At 51.5% G+C, this 22,248-nt stretch overlaps 1 protein-coding gene and 1 long non-coding RNA gene across 2 annotated transcripts in view; one reads left to right on the top strand and one right to left on the bottom strand.

Annotated features, from left to right (window-relative positions):
* SORCS3 (sortilin related VPS10 domain containing receptor 3) overlaps positions 1-22,248 on the top strand; it is a 2,578,554-nt gene that overhangs the window by 1,618,626 nt on the left and 937,680 nt on the right. The gene's annotated exons all lie outside the window — the stretch shown is intronic.
* The window catches only part of LOC138300268 (uncharacterized), a 133,933-nt gene continuing 125,066 nt past the window's right edge, over positions 13,382-22,248 (bottom strand). Inside the window, exon 3 of the long non-coding RNA XR_011204898.1 lies at positions 13,382-13,510. This is a non-coding gene — a long non-coding RNA (uncharacterized lncRNA). The remainder of the gene's footprint in view (positions 13,511-22,248) is intronic.

Below are 22,248 nucleotides of genomic sequence, written 5' to 3'. Positions count from 1 at the left end.
CGCAGTCCCAGGATGCTAAATCACAACAAATCCATTCCATGCCGTCTGAGTACATTCTTATCAACCAAAGCCCTTGGTGAGAAAGAACACGAAGATAGGCACAGTTTACAATGTGGAAAATCACAGACGCATTTAACATGGCCGTGTCTAATCCTACGATAAAGTCAATAGGCAGCAAAACTGAACACAAAATGTAGTCTGCAATTGGTGAACTATAGACAGCTAATCCAGGTGCAAAGTGGTGCAACACAAGTCAGTGATCAAAAACACAGAGTTCACTATAGTAAGGACCCCCACAAGTCAGGGTAAGGGAGCCACACAGGTAAGATAACCCCTGCTCACCCCCTTGGTAGCATGGCACAACCAGTTCATCTGAGTAACACAAGACCAAAACAACAAAATTCCAACATACACAAGAAAAGATTTAAAAAAATTAAAGATTAAATCTCAGCAAACCACTTAGAAACACAGTAGCTCCAACTGGGGCTATCACCATGTCTTGATGGAGTTGTTCCCAGCAGTCCGACGCCACTCGCAAGGGAATGGGGGCCAGTCATGGAGTTGCAGTGACCCCAGGTAGAGTACTTTGAAAGTAGAGGAAACAAAGACGTTGCACAGAGTTAGTTAGGTGAGGTGTTGCTGAAGCCAGTGTGGCATTGGTTCCCTACTGCTACCGGGAAGGTGAGGCATTGGTTCCTTACTACTAGGCAGGGGAGGTGAGGTGTCAGTTCCTTACGGTTGCAGGGGAGGTGATGCAGCGTGGGTGGTGAGGTATTGGTTCCTTGCAATCTGGCAGGGCAAGATGCAAGGCATCGACTTAGTGGTGTTTCCGTCACACCAGGGGCCCACAGGTCCTGCGGTAGAGTCAAAGTCTGGTATCACAAACGTTGGTGACACGGCAAGGTGCTGCAGTGGCATCAGACCTGCGGAGTTGGTTGCAATCATTGCACTCAGCAGGGATCAAGGCTCCGGTGCAGGCAGCAGCCTGGATTCAGACAGCAGCACTAGTTCCGAATTTCCTCTGAAGTTGATGTACTCGGTTTACTCTTGGTTGCACCAGAACTCACTCCCAGGGGCCCAGGAACTGGATTTGGCACCACTTGGCAGGTCAGGACTATCAGCAGAAGAGCCCAGGTGATAGCAGATGAAGTCTTTGGTGTCCCTGAGATTTCTAACAGGATCCAGGCTCAGTCCAAGCCTTTGGAAGCAGTCTAGAATGCAAAAGCCAGTCCTTTCACTCCCAGGACAGAAGCAGTAAGCAGCAGGCCAGCACAGCAAAGCAACAGGCAGAGTGGCAGTCCCTCCCACAGCATCTAGCTCTTCTTCTTGGCAGAATGTCCTCAGTCCAGAAGGATTCTAAAGTTGTGGTCTCAGAGGTCCATTACTTATGCTCAATTCTGTCGTTGAAGTGGGCAAACTTCAAAGGAAAGCCTTTGTAGTGCACAAGACCCTGCCTTTCCTGCCATGGCCTCAGACTCACTCTAGGGGGCTGGAGACTGCTTTTTGTATGGACAAGTACAGTCCTATTCAGGTGCAAGTGTCAGTTCCTCCCTGCACGCTAGCCCAGGAAGTCAATCAGGATATGCAAAGCACATCTCAGCTCCCTTTGTGTGACTGTCTAGAAGGAATTCACAAACAGCCCAACTGTCATCCTGACCCAGACGTGTGTTCCACAGACAGGCAGAGGCACAGAATAGTTAAGCAAGAAAATGCTCACTTTCTAAAAGTGCCATTTTTAAACTTACAACTTAAAAAAACAACTTTTCAAAAGATGTATTTTTAAATTGGGAGTTCAGAGACCCCAAACTCCAAATCTCTATCTGCTCGCAAGGGCAAATTACACTTAAAAGATATTTCAAGGCAATCCCCATGTTAACCAATTGGAGAGCTAGGACTTGCAGGGGTGAAAATCAAATTTAGCAGTATTTCACTTTCAGGACATGTAAAACACACCAGTACATGTCCTACTTTTTAACTACACTAGACCTTGCCCATGCAGCTGCCTTAGGCCTACCTTAGGGGTGACTTACATGTAGTAAAAGGGAAGGTTTGGGCCTAGTAGGTGGGTGCACTTGCCAGGCCGAACTGGTAGTTAACACTGCACACATTGACACTGCAATGGCAGGCCTGAGATGTGTTTACAGGGCTACTCATGTGGGTGGCACAATCAGTGCTGCAGTCCCTGTAATAGCTTTTGATTTACAGGCCCTGGGCACACATAGGGGGTCATTCTGACCCTGGCGGTAAAAGGCTCTTACCGCCGGTCAGAAGACCGCCATCATCCCGCCGCGGCCGCGGTAAACCGCCACAGTCATTCTGACCCACAACTGCAAAACCGCCAAAAACCCGACATCCACTGAAGCCCGCCTCATCAGCGGTCAGCGATAAACTGGAGATGACCAAACCTCCACCGTCACGCCAACACAAACACGCCCATGCCATTACGACCCACGAATCCACGCGGCGGTCTTTCAACCGCGGTATTCCATTGGCGGTACACACCGCCGCGCTCAAAATACACACACCTTTACAAAACACAGCCACATTGGACAATTCGAAATACACACACCTGATACACATACACACACCACACCCACACACCCATCACCATATAAAACACACACCCACATCACCCACAAACCCCCACAAATCGAAATTCAGAGACAAGGCGCAATACACAGAGAGAGAGCACAGGGAACGCAAAGCACAACACACACAGGAACCCAACATCATCACCCACACCACATCTACGCACAAAACACCACACACCACCACACTCATCACCACAAACACCACCCCACACCTCATCCACACCACACCATGGCACCCCAAAGACACCCCAGGTTCACGGACCAAGAACTCAGGGTCATGGTGGAGGAAATAATCAGGGTAGAGCCCCAGCTCTTCGGCACACAGGTGCAGCACACCACAATAGCCAGGAAGGCGGAGCTATGGCAAAGGATCGTCGACAGGGTCAACGCTGTGGGACAGCATCCCAGAAATCGGGAAGACATCCGAAAGCGCTGGAACGACCTACGGGGAAGGTGCGGTTGATGGTGTCAAGATACAACATCGCTGTGCAGAAGACTGGCGGCGGACCCCCACCCACTCCACCCGAATTCACATTATGGGAGCAAGAGGTCTTGAACATCCTGCATCCTGAGGGCCTCGCTGGAGTAGGCGGAGGAATGGACTCTGGTAAGTCTAATCTCAACTACTTCACCCCCCCAACCACCAGCATGCCAACCCACACCCCCACCCTCACCCCTAACCCCCCAGCACACATACTCCCTGTTAATGTCTCACCAGCACAACCCACCCAACCCAACCCAAGCCCCTGAATGCCAACACAAACCATGGACACCCATCACCTAAGCATGACCACTGCACATACCCATCCCCCCCCCCCACAAACCACCCTCACAACTCCTCCCACATGGGACTGCCAGCACTGGGGGACAAGGGCACCCACAAATCGCACGCCACGGCACACACAAAATCAATAACCATATTCTTTTACCCCTGCAGGGCCCGAACGCCAACACACCGGCCAGGAGGGTCCAGATTTGTCCATCCCACCCCCAGAACAGGCCCCCAGTGATGACAGCAGCTCTGTCGACCTAGAACCTGATGACCAGCCCGGACCATCGGGGACCTCTGGACAGTCGGTTACCCTCAGTAAGCCCCAGGCCACAGCAGACCTACCCCCCTCAGGAAACACCAGCACAGCACCCTCCCAGCGGGCCCATGCTTCTGTCTCCAGGACAGGTCAAGCAGCGGTGTGTCTACCAGTACAGGGCACCCAGGGTAACCCACAACCCCAACAACAACAGGGACCTGGGGGCACTGGTAGTGGGCACACCGTCCAGGGGACAGAGGCCCAGGAACAAAGAGGAACTGGGAGGGCTGCTGTGCGACAGAGGGAGGACAGGCCTAGGGAACCCACTGTCCAAGAGGCCCTCACCACCATCATGGGAGCGTACCACCACTCCCAAGAGACGATGGCGACGGTCCTGGCCAGGTTCCAGGAGATCCAGGCCATGCAGGAGGGCCAGTACATGGGGTTCCGGGAAGAACTGCGCACCATCAGTTCCGCAATGGGTACAATCGTGGTGGCACTCAACCAGATTGTCACCACATTGCGGGACCATGTGGCACCCCAAAGGGCCCCTGCCACTAGCATGGAGGAAGAACAGCCCACCACCTCCGCCGGCGCTAGTGGTCAGGAGGCCCCGACACAACAGCAATGGCCCTCCCGTACCCCACCCCCTGCAGAACAAGAACCACCCCGCAAGAAAGGCCTGAGATCGAGGAAGAAGACAGAGTAGGATGTCAAGACCCCCGCCATGCACGGAAACCCCCGGATGTCATCCCACTGTCCCACTTGTTTACCCTGTCCAACCTTGAACTGCCCCTGCTCCACCTTCCACAGGCATATGGACAATGGACCTGTAGGAACGACAGTCTGGACACTGCCATGGACATGCCTCCACCATCACACTTTTTGAACTATACACCTATTTTAAAGCTTCAATAAACACAATTATTGCACATTAACCAACTGGATTCTGCTATCTATTTATTTAAACCAAATGTATTCGATATAACCAACAAAACATTTCTAGTTACATTGTGATGACAACATACCAGTGTCACACAGCGGTAGTCCATGGGGAAAAAAAAACAGAGGGCACTGAAATAGGAAGTGATATACACAACTAAGTTACCATAAATTGGGGTGAAAGGTCAGACAGTAGAGAGCCACTACAGTTACAGATATAATACAATGCAGGAGTAGATTATTACCTGTGTGTCACTGGAAATACTGCAGTATCACTCTGTCCCTGTTGTCTGTGTCGTCCTCTTCGTCTTCCTCCTCTCCACTCTCCGCAGGCTCCACAGCTGCCACAACACCACCATCTGGACCATCCTCCTGCAGGAAAGGCACCTGGCGTCGCAAAGCCAGGTTGTGAAGCATGCAGCAGGCCACGACGATATGACACACCTTCCTTGGTGAGTACATTAGGGATCCACCAGTCATATGCAGGCACCTAAACCTGGCCTTCAGGAGGCCGAAGGTCCGCTCAATCACCCTCCTGGTACGCCCATGGGCCTCATTGTACCGTTCCTCTGCCCTGGTCCTGGGATTCCTCACTGGGGTCAATAGCCAAGGCAGGTTTGGGTAACCAGAGTCACCAATTAGCCACACACGGTGTCTCTGTAGCAGTTCCATCACATAAGGGATGCTGCTATTTCGCATGATGTACGCGTCATGCACTGACCCAAGGAACTTGGCATTTAAATGGGAGATGTACTGGTCAGCCAAACAGACCACCTGGACATTCATCGAATGATAATTTTTACGGTTCCTGTACACCTGCTCATCGTCTTTTGGGGGAACCAAAGCCACATGGGTACCATCAATGGCACCAATGATATTGGGAATGTGTCCAAGGGCATAGAAATCACCCTTCACTGTAGGCAAGTCACCCACCTCAGGGAAAATGATGTAGCTCCGCATGTATTTCATCAGGGCAGACAACACTCTGGACAACACCTTTGAAAACATAGGCTGAGACATCCCAGATGAAATGGCCACATTAGTTTGAAATGATCCACTTGCCAAAAAATGCAGTACTGACAGCACCTGCACTAGAGGCGGAATCCCTGTGGGTTGGCGGATGGGTGACATCAGGTCTGGCTCCAGCTGGGCACTCAGTTCCTGTATAGTGGCACGGTTGAGTCTGTAGGTGAGTATGACGTGTCTTTCTTCCATTGTCGACAGGTCCACCAGCGGTCTGTACACGGGAAGATTCCTCCGTCTCCTCGCAAGTCCCAGCGGACGATGCCTAGGAAGGACAACATGGAGCACAGAGTCAAGCAACCCACAGGTAAGTGCCCACAGCATGCCCAGTACACGAATCTCTCGGGTTTGAATGGCTAGTATGATTGTCGGTGCAAGGCCTAGCCATGTGTGACGCAGTAGGAATGAAGCCATGTGGGCCCTTGAAATGGCGGCTGCCTGACCTGTGAAGTGTGACAATGTGAAGTGAGGTCATTGCGCAAGCGTGGCACACCGTGGCGGTAGGCGGTCGCAGTCCGCGGCGCAAAGCCGCATTGGACAACATTGAACCCTATGGATTTCAGGAGCCAATGGCGGTGAGCGTCGGCGGTCGCGGTACGCACCGCCGCGGTACGCACCGCCGCGGCAAGCACCGCTGCGGCCGTAACCGCCATTTTCTCTCTGCTTGATCACACGAGACCTGAGCATCCACAGGAGAGGACCTATACTGCAAGTGCGGCTGTGACCTCGGTCTGGAAGTGACAATGGCTGCTGCGACTGGGGAAAGGGCCCCCGCCTTCAGTTACGAGGAGTTGGAGAAGCTTGTGGACGGGGTCCTCCCCCAGTATGCGCTACTCTACGGGCCTCCAGACCAACAGGTGAGTACACGGGAGGCAATGCATAGTGCCAATGCCTGGGCTGAGTGGGGAGGATGTACGATGGAGGGGAGGGCAGCGAATGACGAATGCATGGCACGACAGATGAGAGCATGTGCCACATGGCAAGGTTGGGGAGGGGGGGCCACTCACATCGAGCATGCAGAAAAGTGATGATGTTTCTCTTCCCCCCCTGTACATGTCACATAGGTCAGCGCCCATCAGAAGATTGACATTTGGCGTGCCATCGCCAAGGACGTCCGGGCCCTGGGGGTCCACACCAGAAGGGGCACCCACTGCCGCAAGAGGTGGGAGGACATCCGCCGTTGGAGCAGGAAGACCGCGGAGGCTCTGCTGGGGATGGCCTCCCAACCTAGGAGGGGTGCCAGTCATACCTTGACCCCCCTGATGTCCTGGATCCTGGCGGTGGCCTACCCCGATTTAGATGGGCGCTTGAGGACATCACAGCAGACACAAGGGGGTGAGTACCAGCACATTCAGCTATTTTGCGCGCAGTGGAGGTGCCTGGGTGGGGGAGGAGGGCTGTGGGTATCCCTAGGCCAAGGCGATTTCTGTAGGATAGGCCCGTCCGTGAGGTATGGTCCTGTGCCCCCGCCCCCCACCTCTGTAGGGTGCCTAGTAACGCGATTCATGGACCAGTGTATACTGTGTGGGCAGTTGTCGCCCATAGGCTTGTAGGGCATGTCCCAGTGAATGAGTAGTGTACCCCAAGTGCGCAGCGTAGTGCAGGGGGCTTCTGTGTCTGTCCTCTCCGCCAACGGTGTCCCCAATGAATGCACTCAACTTGTCTTTATGTTTTCCACCCGCCCCCCATTTTCTTTGTCTTTCTGTGAATGTGTGCATTAGCATCATCAGGTGGAGGAGAAGTGGCATTGGCGCAAGAGGGAGCTGCATCTCACATGGCCCCGGAGGGCCATGCAACGGACTCCGACATGACCAGTGAGACGGAGGGCGAGGGGGGCTCCACCACGGGGACCCGTGGAGACAGCAGCGACACCGACACGTCCTCGGAAGGGAGCTCCCTTGCGGTGGCGGCAACATCCGTGCCCACCGCAGAAACAGGTACAGCCGCCACCCAGCGCACCAGCTCCGCCCTCCCAGCAGCCCCTCGGCCTTCGGCCCGCGCCCGCAAGGCCAGGAAGCCGGCCATCTCCTTCGCCCCAGGCACCTCAGGCCCTGCCCCAGTCACCCCTGCTGCCCTCAGTGAGGAGGTCATTGACCTCCTGAGGACCATCATTGTTGGGCAGTCTACCCTTTTGAATGCCATCCAGGGTGTGGAGAGGGAGGTGCATCAAAGCAATGCATACCTGGAGGGCCTTCATTCGGGTCAGGCTGCCCATCAACGATCGTTCAATGCTCTGGCCTCAGCACTGACGGCAGCGATTGTCCCTGTCTCCAGCCTCCCTCTTCTGACTCCCTCCACCAAGTCCCACTCACCTGTTCCTATGCCTATCCCATCCACACCTACAGACCAGCCTGCACACACCTCAACACCCAAGGGCAGCTCATCCAGACATAAGCACCACAGGACACATAAGCATTCACCCAAGCAACATCCAGATGCAGACATGCCAACAGCCACTACCTCCTCTGTGTCCCCCACCTCCTCGTCTCCCTCCTCCCTCCCTGTGACGTCTCCACACACACCTGCAAGCACACCACCATCAGCCATTGCACCAATCACCAGCACACCCTCCACACCAGTCCGCACACGTGCAGTCACCACCCCCACTGCCATGTACACGTCCCCTGTGTCCTCTCCCAGTGTGTCTGTCACCCCCGCTTCCCAACCACACAAACGCAGGCAGGCACCCAAACAACAGCCATCCACCTCACGTCAGCCTCCTGCCCAAGCACCTGCACCCAAAGACAGCACACTTGACTCTCCTACAACCACATCCTCTTCCTCCACTCCCATACCCACTCCAGCCACCCTTCCCATGGCTTCAAAGAAAATGTTCCTCTCTAAAGTGGACCTCTTTTCCTCACCTGACCCACCCCCTCATCCCGTAAGAGTTCCACAAACACCTCAGCCACCACCAGCCCAGCAACTCCAAAGAACGTCGTGCCTGGTTTTTGGAGTCCGCCCTTTCCTTGGGCTGGGACATCGTCCAGCAGCAAAGGCACAGCCAGCCCCCCCCCCGGGAAGAGGACCAAAAAACTGAAGGGCAGGCGCGACAGGCCTGATACGCCTGCCCCCAAGGAGGGTAGCCTTGCACCGTCACCTGCCACATCGGGTAAGGGAGCCAAGGGCCACGGACAGTCTGCCAAGGAGGGCAAGGCCAGCAAGGAGCAAAAGGCAGGGAGCAGCCGACCTGGCCATGAGGGCCCCACCAGCCCCATTCCGGGGGTATCAAAGGAGAGCCAGGGCCCCAGGACTCCATCACAGGAGGGCCCCGCAACGGAAAGGTCCGAGGCAGACTGAGCGGCAAGTATTGGCCAGGTGTGGTTCACTGGAAACACAAGACAGGCACCGCTGAACAGGGCCCCGCCGTGAGGAGCACCGCTGAACAGGGCCCGGCCGTGAGAAGCACCGCTGAACAGGGCCCCGCCGTGAGGAGCACCGCTGAACAGGGCCCCGCCGTGAGAAGCACCGCTGAACAGGGCCCCGCCGTGAGAAGCACCGCTGAACAGGGCCCCGCCGTGACCAGAACCGCTGAACAGGGCCCCGCCGTGAGAAGCACCGCTGAACAGGGCCCCGCCGTGAGAAGCACCACTGAACAGGGCCCCGCCGTGAGGAGCACCACTGAACAAGGCCCCGCCGTGAGAAGCACCGCTGAACAGGGCCCTTCCTGTCAAGCACCGCTCCGCTGGGCCCTTCATCTCAAGCACCGCTCCGCTGGGCCCTTCATCTCAAGCACCGCTCCGCTGGGCCCTTCATCTCAAGCACCGATCCGCTGGGCACCGCCGTCTCTGCACCGCTCCGCTGGGCCCTTCCTGTCAAGCACCGCTCCGCTGGGCCCTTCATCTCAAGCACTGCTCCGCTGGGCCCTTCATCTCAAGCACCGCCCCGCTGGGCCCTTCATCTCAAGCACCGCTCCGCTGGGCCCTTCATCTCAAGCACCGCTCCGCTGGGCCCTTCATCTCAAGCACCGCTCCGCTGGGCCCTTCCTGTCAAGCACCGCTCCGCTGGGCCCTTCATCTCAAGCACCGCTCCGCTGGGCCCTTCATCTCAAGCACCGCTCCGCTGGGCCCTTCATCTCAAGCACCGCTCCGCAGGGCCCTTCATCTCAAGCACCGCTCCGCTGGGCCCTTCATCTCAAGCACCGCTCCGCTGGGCCCTTCCTGTCAAACACCGCTCCGCTGGGCCCTTCATCTCAAGCACCGCTCCGCTGGGCCCTTCATCTCAAGCACCGCTCCGCTGGGCCCTTCCTGTCAAGCACCGCTCTGCTGGGCCCTTCATCTCAAGCACCGCTCCGCTGGGCCCTTCCTGTCAAGCACCGCTGGCCCATTGGCAGTCCCGGTTCTGTGTCGGGCAGGCCTTCATGACGCACTCTGCCCACCATGCCTCCTCCATGACCAGTGGTCTCTGTAATCCACCTGATGGACTGTGGCTTTGCACTCCCCAGGATGCCACAGTGGGCAATCCACCCACTGTAGAGACTTGTGAGACTGTGGCTTTGCACTCCCCAGGATGGCACAGTGGGCAATCCACCCACTGTAGAGACTTGTGAGACTGTGGCTTTGCACTCCCCAGGATGGCACAGTGGGCAATCCACCCACTGTAGAGACTTGTGAGACTGTGGCTTTGCACTCCCCAGGATGGCACAGTGGGCATGGAGGCCCTTCGTGGATCTGGCGTCGTGGACTCATGTGGCTGAGGTGCCCCCCCTTCCCTTCCCCCTGAGGTGCCTGTCTTTTTATTTTAGTGATGCCCCAGCAGTGTTCTCTCCAATGGACTCGATCTCGTGTGTGGGCTTTGCCCATGTGTTGCTGCACATTGGCCCACGGACATTTGGACTTTGAATGACTGGGCCGGACTTTTGCTACTTGTATGGATAGAGTTCTAGATGTTTATTCATTCTTCATGTATTGCTAAGGTCGCTATACTTTATTGTTGCAATAATATGGTTCTACTTTTACATTCATTGCCTTTTGTCTTTGTTTTTGGGTGGGGTTGGGGGTGTCACTCTGACTTTTTGATCTGCATAGGTGTGTAGGTATTTCGGTGGGGGTGAGGGTGGGGGTGGGTGTGTGGCGTATGTGTGTGCCCGTAACCTTTCCTCCTCCCCCCTCCCCTGTGTCGTAGGTGCAGTACTCACCGTTGTCGTCTGCGGCGAGGTTTGTGATCCTGGAAGAAGAGCAGGAAGGCAATGGCTGGGAGGATGTGGAGTTCGGGTTCCATGCTGTTCCGATTCCGCGTGGAGTGTGTCGAGGTAAGCGTTTTCCATTGGAGATGTCTGTTTCCGCTGTGTTTTTATCGGCGGGGCTCCCGCCCCGGAAAAGGTGGCGGATTGGTGGGTCGTGATAGGGTGGGCGGTACATTGTCTGCCGCCTGCCTGTTGGCGGTGACCGCCGCTCTGTTTGTTTGTACCGCCGTGGCGGTCGGAGTGTTAAAGCGGCGAATTCATATTTTTAGGCCGCCAGCCTGTTGGCGGGTTGGCCGCCGCTTTTACACTGACCGCCAGGGTCAGAATGACCCCCATAGTGTACATTACTACGGTCTTACTATTAAATCAAATATGCCCAACATGGATAATCCAATCAAAAATGCAATTTAGACAGAGAGCACCTGCACTTTAGCACTGGTCAGCAGTGGTAAAGAGCCCAAAGTCCTAAAGCCATCAAAAAGGAAATGCAGCACACAGTCAAAAACAGGAGGTCAGATGCAAAGGTTTTGGGGATAACCCTGCAAAATGGTCCATTTCAACACTAATATATCACAGTAAAATGTACCCCATTTCAGAGGAGATGTTCTTGCTTAAAAGTATACTGAAAAAAAAATTCTTCATGACTGATTCCTCAATGAGCATTCTTGGTTTCCAGTTGCATGTAGGCTCCTCACGACTCCAGTACACGTTCACAGTGAAAAGTTGTTTCCAACTGGACATTCTGTTCTAACTAAAGCAAGAGAAAAGGCAAAACAAAATTATAACTTGTATTTGATCCTCCAAGTTTCAGGAATGTCATATCTGTTTCCTTTCGGTATCTTCTACGCCCATCAGTCGTAGTACTAGCTTTTCATCAGGGTCAGTCAGCTTCACTGGCATGACAAGCCCCTTTGTAAAATTGGAGGTCACTAATATGCTCCTGCTAATAGCCCTGGGGCAACTTTTTTACTGAAGAGATTGAACACTAATCCAAATATAATTGTACAGGCAGACTCAAGCCATGCAGTAAGGAACTCTTGAATTCATTAGAAAGGAGCCTCATTTTCTTCCTGCAGGTCAGGAAGTTCTCTACTGAGAGTGAATTGGGCATGGCACAATAAATTGTAAAATTAATAGTAACCTGTGAGTGAAGCTGACTGAATTTTACAGATTTACTATTTCTATGCTTTGTTCCAAAGTGAACCAGGTGTTGTTTGAGAATAGATTTTTAGGTTAACCCAATCCATAAACCATTTTACCTCAAAATTCCAATATAGTAGAATTGATATTGACATGTGGTAGTCTGTTTACGTCTACAAGCTTTCACATTAACTCCCACTAACTATAATAGGAAATGTTCCCTCCAGCACAATGCCTGCTTTAGTCCCTGGGTGGCTTTTGATTCCTAAGTTCTGGGGATAGTCCTCCATCAGTGTTTTGGAAAGAAGGGGCCAGATGTATGAAAAAAACACTATGCAAATCGCAAATAGCAATTTTTAAGAAATCGCTATTTCTGAGTCGCAAATTGCAATGTAACAAAATTGCGATTCGGAAATAGTGATTTCTTAAAAATCGCTAATGCAATTTGCGAGGCCAAATACCGAATCGCAAAAAAAATTGTGATTCGGTATTTGACAATCGCAAATTGAGAAAACGCACACCTGGAACAGCCTGATGACATCACAAGCAGGAAGTGAGTCAGCCCAGGCTGTTTCCAGGTGCCACACCCAAAGGAGCAGTGAGAGAGACACAGCCCAGCCCCAGGGAGCAAGTCTGTGAGCAACCAAGGACTTTACATCACCATGGCCAATGCTGCTAATGGGAAGGAGATGGGAGAGAGGAAGAGAAAACTGAAGTTTAGTGAGCAGGAACTGGGGGTGCTCACTGAGGATGTGGTGAGGAGCCATGACTGGCTTTTTGGGAAGAGCTCACTCCAGGTCCCAGAGAGTGAGAAGCGCAAACTCTGGGTGGACATACAGACCAAAATCTGCGCAGGGAGGGTTGCACAGCGCTCAGTGGAGGAGATTAGAAAGAGGTGGTACGACCTGCGTTCCGGTGCCAAGGTGAGGGTGGCCAGCAGACTACAGGAGGCAAGGAGCACAGGAGGCGGACCATCCACCCAGACACCCTCCACCCCCTTGGAAGGCCTGGTGGAGTCGACACTGCTCCCAGAAGCTGTCAGTGGGGTCACTGACATAGACACGTCCGCACACCAAGCACCAGTAAAGGTAAGTGCAATAATGAAATGTAACCCCATATGTGTATGTACAAATGCCTCTTAAGAATTAGCAGTTAGTGCAAAGCATTTTGATAAGTAGTCCATTCCACATCTTAGAAGCAGCACAACAATGCCTTATGGGAGTGGTAGTCCACAACCCAGAGCTGAAAGTAGCACATAGAATGTAAATAAGTAGAGCGACACCCAGAAGAACACAACACCCACTACATAGTAATATGATGTAACTGTACATTTATTAACATTGTGCAACATTTGGTGATACATACATAAATGCCATGCTGCACATTGTCGTTGCAGATGGCCCAAGCCCAGCAGCATCAGCATGTGCCATTGTGGAGGATGCTGAAACAGAGCCTGCATCAGACTCCAACACCAGCGAGTCAGTGAGCATTGTGCCAATCAGACGCAGGGCAAGGGTTGTACCTCTCCCAGGTACGTGGAAGTAGGTGAGGGCCCATCATTCTTCGGTGCCCTGGAATCATCTATGCTTAAAGTGCAGCACCTGCAAAACAAGAACATGAGGGCAATGCACAGGCAGATGCAGGCACACAATACCAACATGGGGGGGGGGCTGCATAAGCAATTGGAGTGCCTTAATGCAAACATTTGCAAGCTGCATGAGGGACAGATTAAAGCTGCGGAGAACACCAGGGAACTGACCAATGCAGTGAAGGAACTCTGTACAGGGATCAGGCATGAGAGAGTGAGCCACCGCAGGCATGAAAGGCGATTCATGGGGTTGTTTAGTGGATTTTGTAGATCTGTCAATCGCCTTGCGACATCTACTGCCCTCATATCACGGCGTGCTGTGGCCGCACAGGTGGAGGCAGCACACAGCAGTCAGGATGTAGCCCAGGGACTAGTTCAGATTACAAATGTTCTGGATACTATGCTGGCTAACCGCAGTGCTACACCCAGTGGACTTGGACTAGGGGATACTGAAGAGTCATATAGCCTCAGCAGCCTTGTAGTGCCCATGACAGATCTTAGGCGTCGCAGTGGCAGGCACAGCACTGCCACTGAGGCAGATAAAAGAGGTGCCGGCGAGGCCACTGCGCACTTGAGTGGAAAGCGTGGCCATAAAAAGTGACTTTGATGGCCACAAGGGACTGACTGCAAATGTTTTTTTACAGTGAACTATGAAATCAATAGTGAGACATTGTAAATGGTTCTTTTATGACACATGTGTTTATTTTTTTTCCTAGTGACACTTATGTTACCTGAAGTTAAGGTAATAAAGGTACTAACTACCAGAACACATGTCAGTGAGGTTGTGTTGTTCTTACTTACATCTGAAATGGTTGTGTGGGATGTTAGCACCCCTTTGCCTGCCCTCTGCTGCACTGGTCCTGTCTGCTGGCTGTAGGGGTGGTATGGGATCCTCATCCTCATCTGAGTCTGGATCTGATATTTCCACAGGTATTCCCCTGGTGGTAGCTATATTGTGCAAGATCGAACAAGTGGCCACTATTCTACAGGTCATGTCCGGGCTGTACTCTAGTGCCCCTCCACTTTTGTGGATGCACCGGAAGCGACTCTTCAGCAGGCCAAAGGTGCGCTCCACCACATTGCGGGTTGCCCTGTGTGCTGAATTGTATCTCCGTTCTGCTGGTGTTGTAGGATTTAGGTAGGGCATCATCATGTAGGTGCGCACTGTGTAGGCACTTTCTCCTGGAAGGTACAGAGGGTATAATGAGTAGCTGAGCCATCTGACTTCACACTGCCATCAATGCACCAGTGTACAGAGGGACAATACCTAGTAGATATCCTTCACCAAACTCCCCAGCTAGCAGTCTTGTGTGAATCTCGCTGCGGCGAAAGATTTACGAATCATGTGTACTCCCTGGGTACCTGCCCACGAGATCAGTTATGATGTAGGAGGCATTGCATATCACCTGTATATTCATGGAATGTTGGTATTTACGGTTGCAGTACACATACTCTGTGGCCGATGGTGGACAGTTTGCTACATGTGTCCCATCTATGGCTCCTAGGACGTGGGAGAACTGTGCTATCTGGTAGAAATCTATTTTTGTCTGCTGTATTTCCTGTAGGGCGTGGGGGAATCTGATGTACTGGTGTATCCTACTCAGCATGGCGTTAAGAAATGCATTGAAAAATCTAGAGAGGGCACTCTGTGATACTCCTCCAGCCTGTGCTTTGACCCCTTGATAGCTCCGTGAGGCAAGTAGGTGCAGGTAGCATAACACCTGCACATGGGTGGGTATGCTATTGGTCCTGTGTGTTGTGCACTGCAGTATGGGTTGTAGCTCAGCTATCAGGTCAAGTATCATGGCTGAGTTCAACCTGTACTTCTCACATATTTCCTCCTCAGTCTGGTCAAAAAGGGTGATGCACACTCTGAAAATGTGCTCCTGTCTCATCCTCCCTCTCCTCAAACCTGCCAGGATTCTCATTCCCCTCGCCATGACATAGAGTGCAGCCACTGTGGAAAAGAGTCTGAGGCATTCTGGGCCTCTTTATATAGGTTGGACCTGGTTACCACCTGCTTTCACTCCGTGTTAATTTGCATGTGCAAAAGGCCATTCTGCGAAAATTTGCAATTTGCGAATTTTTGATGCATCGAATTGCGACATGGTTTTGCGTGTTGCATTTTGCGTCTTGCAATTTCCGATGTGAAATACCGACTCTGTATTTGCGAATCGCTATTCCGACTCACAATTTGCGAAATTCTAATAGCGATTCGGTATTTCATGTCGCAAATTGCGAGACGGAAAATGTGCCACGCAAAACCATGTTGCTTCTCAGAAAATCGCAAATGTTGCGATTCCTTGTTTTTGGCCTGCGAATGCCTTCATGCATCGCAGGCCACGTTTTTGCATTCGGAAACGGCCAAATTCTGCGGTTCGCACCGTTTGCGAATGAAAAATCCTTTGATACATCTGGCCCAAGATTCTCAAACAGACATAACTGGAAAACATGAAACTCATTCTCTCTCTATTCTTAGACCTGTGTGAAATTTCTTTGAGTTTTAGCTTTTTTCAGCACTGTTGATTTGAAAAAATGGTTACAACGGTGTAGTTAATAAAAAGCTGACTATAATGTATATGATTATCAATACAATGCAAATGTGTGCTTGACAGTATATATTCATCATAAGTTTCCAAATAAAAGTTTTAATCGACCTTTTACATTGAAAACAATTACTGCAGCCTTCCTGCAGGAAGCATATAGGAAGCATACAATTTTAGAAGCAAATAACAATTATGTACCTGTAACAAACGATTTTTCTTCACTCCACATATCAACACTTTGTACAGCTATGCAATGGCGATAGATATAACAGCTTTAAAATAAAATGTTGGTCTTTTTGAGCAGAAATATGGTAACTGAGGTCTGAAATGGTGAAAAAACCTCATCTTTTGTATCACCTAATAACCTCAGACATCCAAAATTATAAACAAATGCAAGAAATTTAACAAAAGGATAGACTTCCTGGTAGGTCTACAACAGGTGGTAGAAAATAGTTTGCTGCCAAGGTGTTGGATATCAACAGTAGGTATACGCTGTGACCCGGACAGAGAAGATGAATTTGAGTCCACCTACTCACCCTCTTGGTAGCAAGCAGTAGAGGAACAGTTTCCCATTACCAGAACATGTCACCACGCTTGCCCCATTTCTATTTTAAAAAGTGTGCTTTGTAATTTCGCAAGACTTGCAACGTATTTTTCAAATGCTGAGTTTTAACACCTCTGACTTTGAAACTTATCTCAGCTGGAGCACGAAGATAAGAATATCAAAAGCAACCCGCATCTTAATTAAAGATGCACATTTTTCATGATGCCTACACTTCCAAAAGTACAAATATATGCAACGTTTTTTAATCAAAGTTTTAAAAAGTATTCGGGAAAAAGCCATATCATAAATAACCGTCGGCTATGGATTTTCCTGCAAGATTCTCTGGCAGCGACTTCCTGCTTTTGTGCCAGCGATGTATAATATCCATTTGATTAATAATGTGTCTGATATGCTGATTCTTTAACTGCCGTAGAGGAATTTTAATTTTTGTAATCCACCAGCAAGTAATGTTACATGGAATCTAATAGCCAATACCATATCTCCATGCTAGTCAGTAACAGTTTACATAACTATGTCAAGTAAGAGAGAGGTGATAAGTGACTAATGATGTCCCATTTGAGAAGAGAAATTACGTTTCCACCCATTATGATGTTGTTATCAGCCATGGCCTGTTAGCCAACACATTAGCAGAAAAGCGATACGTGAGATTAGACTGTGGCCCTCATTACGACCATAGCGGTCAATGGTAATTTTGGGAAAGGTACTGCCAACAGGCTGGCGGTACCTTTTCCCAAATTATGACATTGGTGGTTTGGCTCAAGCCAAACTGCCAATGTACCACTTTGTTCGCCAGGGTGGTAACGACCGATGGGCTGGAGACTTCAGTCTCCAGCCCTGCGGCCGTCACAATCCCACCCTCTGGATTATGACCCCGCCTACCGCCATGGTTTTCGTGGCAAGCGTACCGCCACGAAAACCATGGCGGTAGGCACTATCAGTGCCAGGGAATTCCTTCCCTGGCACTGAAACGGGTCTCCCACGCCCTCCCCTTCCACAGTGTTCACCCACCCTCCCTCTCCTGCCCCCGCCCATTTCCACACCCACACGATCACAAACATACAAACATACACACACGCATACCCACATCCACCCACGCATGCACACATACATACCCACACACCAACATACTTTGTCGCACACATGCATTCACAACACACAACATACACGTACACTAACATTCAAGTATTCACGCACTCATTCCACGCGTCTCACACCCGCATGCACGCATTCATAAACCCCCCCCACACACACAACACCTTCCACCCCCTCTCCTGTCGGAGAACCCGACTAACCTGCTTGCAGTGGGTCCTCCTGCAGGAGACGGGACCGGCGCTGCTGCCAGCAGCAGCATCGGCCAGCAAAACACCACCAGTCCGTAACATTGCTCATGATACGGTAGGCATTGTTTTGCTGGTGTGGCGCTGCTACTGACAGCAGCGTCACCTTACCGCCATCCGCCGCCATGACCGTCTACGGTATTCCGCCAGCCTTCTGGCAGAATTCGGTCAAGGGTCATAATGCGGGTGGGCACCTGGTACCCACGGCAACGGTATGTTGGCAGCCGTCGCCATGGTGGTAGGTGGCAGTTACCGCCAATGTTGTAATGAGGGCCAGTATTCCAAGAAGATTCATGCAGTGATGGCAACTGAAGAGCAGCATAAATTAAATTAAATCTTTTTTTATTTCTTATGTAAACAAATATTTCCGCATCATATTTCATGGTAATCAAGTGGCAAAGGATCGGATGTGAAAGTTTTAACAGAAACCTGCTACGTATGCCCTGGTTTTACAGTTGTTCATGTTGCCTAATCTTTAATGAGCCACATACTTGCTGAACTGGCAAGGTGAGATTCATTTCTGTGTGTGTATATAAATATATATATATATATATATATATATATATATATATATATATATATATATATATATATATAATCATAATACTAACTAAAGGGCCTTATGTGGAAAGTTATTTTGCAGTTGCAAAATCTGCAATTGGCTAAGTATAATTTGCGACCACCATATACATTTTACAAAAGCATCTTTAGAGTCTGAAAAATCTTTCTGACTCAATAAAAGCTTTTTATGACCCCGTGCAAATCACAAATAGAAGGATGAGTGAAAGGGGGAGTTTCTTCTCCCATCTGCGACCTAAAGAGCAATGGACCGATGGAAACCATAAATTGAATTAGGAGGTGGTATCTGATTCACAAATGGGAAACTGACCCGGTGGGACATCTTCCCATTTGGTAATTGTCACAGTGGTTTTGGGGAAGCAGGGAGTGGTCCAAAGAATCAGTGTCTGCTTTCTCTGTTGTTTTCACAAATAGGAACTTGTTCAAACTTTTTTTTAAGAAGCACCAGCCAATTAAATGAACATGGCCTGCTTTTAAAATAAAATGTATCCCATTTGTGATGGTGGTCTGCTGTTCCTGGCTGTCCTCCTGGTAAGTGGAGCCCCTCATCCCTTGCTCCTCTGAACTCCTGACACCTGTCAGGAGTTTGAGGCCTCCTCCACCCACAGGCTTTTGCCTGCGCCTCATCCCTTGTGTCTAGTGGGAGAGCTCTACTTTCCTACTAGGCTGCCCTCTGCCTCTCTCCTCTCTCCTTCCTATTTTCTGCTTGTCCTCCGTTCTGCTGCACTTCTGTGTCTATCCCTTGTTGTGCTCCTTTTGCCCTCTGCCTCTCTCCTCCTATTTTCTGCTGGCCCTCCATTGTGCCCTCCATTGTGCTGCACTTCTGTGTCTGTCCCTTTTTGTGCTCCTTTTGCTTCGCGTTCACTCTTCCCCATTTTTTCTCTCACTCCTTTCTCTCTCTCTCACTTCGTTCCCCCTCTCTCTCTCTTGCCCCCGCCGATGCGGCCCCTGCAGCCCACCCCCTACTCTCTCCCTCACGCTGCACTCCCGCCGCTGCAGACCCGTTGGCCCGCCCCCTTTTTCACACTGTTTTTCGCCCCCCTCCTGCATCCCAGCTGTCCTCTCCTCCCTCACCTCCCTACTTAATGGTGGGCATGCCAAATGCAAGCCCATCTGAGCCCATCCGCACCTGAACCGCATCCAGTACCAGAACCCTTGACATTCATCCCATCCACACCACTGCCAGGCTCATCTTCACTACGATGCCGCCACCCTCCACGCCCTCAACACCAGCCGCTCTCCTGCATGCCTTTAAACCTCCCCGCAGACCACCCGCGGACCCTTCTCCTGCCGGAACTGCACCTTCACCAGTCTCCACGCCAATGACCCACCCACCAAGGCAGGATGCAACCATCTCAGATGTATCCTCCACAACACCTGCTCCGTCCACAAGCACCCCGTAGTGCTATGGAATCTACTCGACTCAGCCTCCCCAGACATTGCTTTCCTGCCCGAGACCTGGATGAATCCCTCCCCAGCACCTGACATCACCATAGCCATCCCGGACAGCTACAAGATCACCCACAGGGACAGCTCCAACAAACCAGGAGGAGGCATCGCCATCATCCAGAAGAACACCCTCAAGATCACGACCAGCACTGAAGACACCCGCAGCACCGCCAAACACCTGCACTCCCAAATCCACACTGATCCAAACACCACCCACCGAGGGACCCTCGTCTACAGGCCCCCGACAGCAGTTCAGTGATTCCATCACCGACTACATCAGCACGCACGCTCTCGCATCCACTGACTACATACTCCTCAAGGACTTAAACTTCCACCTTGAGAACACCAACGACAACAACACCACCACTCTGCTCGACAACCTCTCCAACCTCGGCCTCAAACAGCTCGTCATGACACCAACCCACTCCACAGGGCACACACTCAATCCTATTTTTTCCGCCAGCAATCACGTCTCATTCAGCCACACCACCTAACTCCACTGGACAGATCACCGCTGCATCCACTTCTCCTTCAAGAAACCCACAACACATCACCACCCACAACAGATCCCCCACTGCACATGGAACAAGATCACTGTGACACTTTCCCTGAACCCACCACCGACACTGACACAGCTGCCTGCAACTTCAGCTAATGGATCGACACCTGTGCCAATACTCTCACCCCGATCAAGAATCCCCCCAAAAGACGCACCAACAGTAGGGCCTTCTGGTTTACCACTGACCTCCTTGAATCTAAGCAAACCTGCCATAGACTTGAAAGAAAGTGGCGCGAAGATCAGACTCTAGACAACCACACAGCCTTCAAAAATGCCATCCGCATACACCACCAACTCATCCAAACCGCCAAGAGAACCGCCTTCAAAGACTGAATCAACAACAAATCACACAGCCACAAGGAGCTCTTCAACATCGTGAAGGAACTCCTACCCCAGCTCCAACGACATCCCGCCATCTCAAGACTTCTGTGACTCCATAGTCTCCTATTTCCACCGCAAGATTGCAGACATCCACAATAGATTCAGCGCCCAGACCCCCCTGGCAACCACCAACACGACAGATTCACCCCCGACCAACCTCCTGCTCTCCTGGACCCCTGTCAATGACAGCGGCACCATCGAAATCATGAACACAATCCACTCCGGCACACCATCTGACCACTGCCCTCACCACGTCTTTAACAAAGCAAGCTCCGTCATTGCACCCCAACTACGGAAGATCATTAACAGCTCCTTCGAATCCGCCACCTTCCCCGAGAGCTGGAAACACGCCGAGATCAATAGCCTCCTCAAAAAAAAACAAGGTGGACTCAAATGACCTCAAAAACTTCTGGCCTATCTCCCTGCTCCCCTTCCTGGCAAAAGTAATCGAGAAGACTGTCAACAGACAACTAACCTGCGTTCTCAAGGAGAACTGCACCCTGGACCCTTCCCAATCCAGATTCCGCAGCAACCACAGTACCGAAACTGCCCTCATTGTTGCCACCGATGACATCAGAACCATACTGGACAATGGCAAAACTGCGGCCCTCATCCTCCTGGACCTCTCTGACGCATTTGACACCGTCTGCCACCACACCCTACGCTCATGCCTCTGCAATGCACGTATCTGCGACAAAGCCCTGGACTGGGTCACCTCATTCCTCACCAGCAGAACCTAGAGAGTCTGCCTGCCACCATTCTGCTCGGAGCCCACCAAAATCATCTGCGGCGTGCCCCAGGGTTCGTCCCTCAGCCTGACCCTCTTCAACATCTACATGGCCCCGCTCGCTAACACTGCCCGATACCACAGCTGTAACATCATCTCTTATGCCGACGACACACAGCTGATCCTCTCCCTTGCCAAGACCAACCTCCACAAAGGAATGAAGGTCATCCCCAAATGGATAAAAAACGGCTGCCTCAAACTCAACTCCAACAAGATGGAAGTCCTCATCTTCGGCCCCACTCCCTCTGCATGGGATGACTCCTGGTGGCCTGTCACTCTTGGAGCTGCCCCGACTCCCACCAACCACGTATGCAATCTAGGATTCATCTTGGACTCCTCATTATCCATGACCCAGCAAGTCAACGCGATCTCCTCCTCCTGCTTCAACACCTCCGCATGCTCTGAAAGATCTACAAATGAATCCCCACCGAAACCAGAAGAACAGTCACCCAAGCCCTCGTAAGCAGCAAACTGGACTACGGTAGTGCCCTCTGCGCAGGAACCACGGCCAAACTCCAGAAGAAGCTGCAATGCATCCAGAACACCTC

This window comes from Pleurodeles waltl, chromosome 6, assembly GCF_031143425.1.
Source record: "Pleurodeles waltl isolate 20211129_DDA chromosome 6, aPleWal1.hap1.20221129, whole genome shotgun sequence".
Taxonomy (NCBI): Eukaryota; Metazoa; Chordata; class Amphibia; order Caudata; family Salamandridae; genus Pleurodeles; species Pleurodeles waltl.
The sequence above is the reverse complement of the archived record's forward strand: the minus strand, read 5'-3'. Positions and strand labels throughout refer to the sequence as shown.